Source organism: Cannabis sativa, chromosome 9 (assembly GCF_029168945.1).
Source record: "Cannabis sativa cultivar Pink pepper isolate KNU-18-1 chromosome 9, ASM2916894v1, whole genome shotgun sequence".
Lineage (NCBI taxonomy): Eukaryota > Viridiplantae > Streptophyta > Magnoliopsida > Rosales > Cannabaceae > Cannabis > Cannabis sativa.
In genome coordinates this window covers 40,512,754-40,514,840 of record NC_083609.1, presented here as the reverse complement: position 1 = coordinate 40,514,840, position 2,087 = coordinate 40,512,754, and the positions used below count along the sequence as shown (strand labels likewise).

Sequence of the window (2,087 nt, the reverse complement as noted above, 5' to 3'; positions counted from 1 at the left end):
TTTTGCTTAAACAACCATCAGTTTTGTTAGGGCCTCTACCTGGGCTGTCAACTTGGTAATGGCATCCACCTCAAGCATACCAGCAACCTTCTTTGTTTGGCTCCTTTCAGTTGGCCACTGCTGATTATTCAGGGCCATCTCCTCCAGCAAATCATAAGCCTCATTCGCACTTTTCCTCATAAATGCTCCACCAGCTGCTGCATCTATAAGGGTTTTAGTGTTACCTACAAGCCCATTGTAAAAATTGTGAATCAGCATCCACTTCTCAATACCATGATGAGGGCACTTTCTAATGAGATCCTTGAACCTCTCCTAAGACTCATGGAGAGATTCATTATCCAGCTGACAAAAGTTGTTGATTTCCCCTCGCAACTTAGCAGACTTTGCTAGAGGAAAGTGTTGGGTTTTATGCCCTAAATAAAACTCATTTCATATAATCATATTTACTTATTAATAAAGATCAGAAATAACATTTTATGTTGCATGGTTCACATGATTTATTTCATGATTATATGTATATAATGTATGAATTCTTTTTAAGTCCAGAACATATGTGTTGGTTAAAGATTATAGTGTTGTCAGCACAGTGGAATATAATCTTTATTATATGTTCAAAAGTTTATTCCCTGATTTGTCAAAACAGTGGACTTAGACTGACATGGTATAATCAGCGATAGGTATTCTTACACCTTGGAAAAGTGTTATGTCCTTTCCAGGACATTGGCAAAGTTTACCAGTATCGGATGTATGGAGTATACATCGGAAGGGACCGATATTGAACTTTGATTAGATATGTTAAAATTTACCGTAATATCTATTCAATTCAATATCACCTGTTGATCCTAGATCAAATGATCTCAATCCTGATATGGTTAGGTTCAATCTCAAGAGTGTTATTCGTGTTCTTTGATTTGTTAAGTTAAGCCTACTTTTGTGTCAGGGTGATACGAACATTTGGGAACACGGTAGTGCAATTGAGTAGGAGCGCTAACATAAATATGGAATCTATAGCTTCTATTTGGCAAATAGAAAGTAAAGGATGATTTCCTTCGAGCTTAACCAAACGAAGATAAATGGTGGAGATCTCATTTCACTTAGCTGAAATATCATTTATACAGGGTTAAGTGTTTTAAGGATAAAATACATTGAAGGTGTAGCGGTAACAGTAGTGCCTTTTCAATGTAGATCATCTATATAGAGGATCATTGATCACATTAGGGTTATAACAATGGATAACTAATGACGTGTCTATATCGTGGAACATATAGAGCGTTCTATATGACTGAGAGTGCAATTCCAAGTTCTAAGTGTGGATTCAATGAGGAATTAATAAGTTAGGGAATTTACTTGGTAAATTCGGTTTGACTTATTGGAAGCTCGGTTATATAGACCCATGGTCCCCATACTAGTTGAGACCATACTGCTTGTAAGACTCAGTTAATTGATTTTGATTAATCAATTATAATTCTAAAAGTTAGACTATGTCTACTTTATGAATTTTCACTAAGCAAGGGCGAAATTGTAAAGAAAAGAGATTTAAGGTTTATTTATTGATTAAGAGACTTTATATGTCTAAATTAATAAATATATTAAATGGCAATATTATTTGATAATTATTTCCAAGTTATTAAATAATTAGAATTGACATTTAAAATGTTAAATTGGAAAAATTGGCATTTTTGAGAAAATGGGAATGGAAAATAACAAAATGGGAAAGTTGCAAAGTGAGGCCCAATCTCTTTGTATGACCGGCCCTATGCATAGGAAATTCCATTTGTAGTTTCCATTATTTTAATGCCATACAATTCTAACCTAAACCTAGAGGGTTTTCTATAAATAGAAAGTGTTGGCTTGAGGAAACACACACACACATCTTTGATCACTTTGTTTCTCTCAGAAAATGCCTCACACGCCTCTCTCTCTTTTCTTCTCTCTAAATTTCGAAACTTTGAGTGAATGAGTAGTGCCCACACACATCAAGTGGTATCTCAATCGTAGTATGTAAGACTATGGAATTTCTGCATCAAAGAAGGAGAAAAGAAGATCCAGGTTCAGATCTTGGTGATGCTCTGCTACAGAAAGGAATC

The 2,087-nt window shown here is 35.0% G+C and overlaps 1 non-coding gene across 1 annotated transcript; it reads left to right on the top strand.

The window, feature by feature from the left end:
• The first annotated feature begins 268 nt into the window (after positions 1–268).
• On the top strand, positions 269–375 carry LOC115708444 (small nucleolar RNA R71). Its single transcript, XR_004009943.2, has one exon. It is a non-coding gene; the product is annotated as a small nucleolar RNA R71 (small nucleolar RNA).
• Positions 376–2,087: the final 1,712 nt, after the last annotated feature.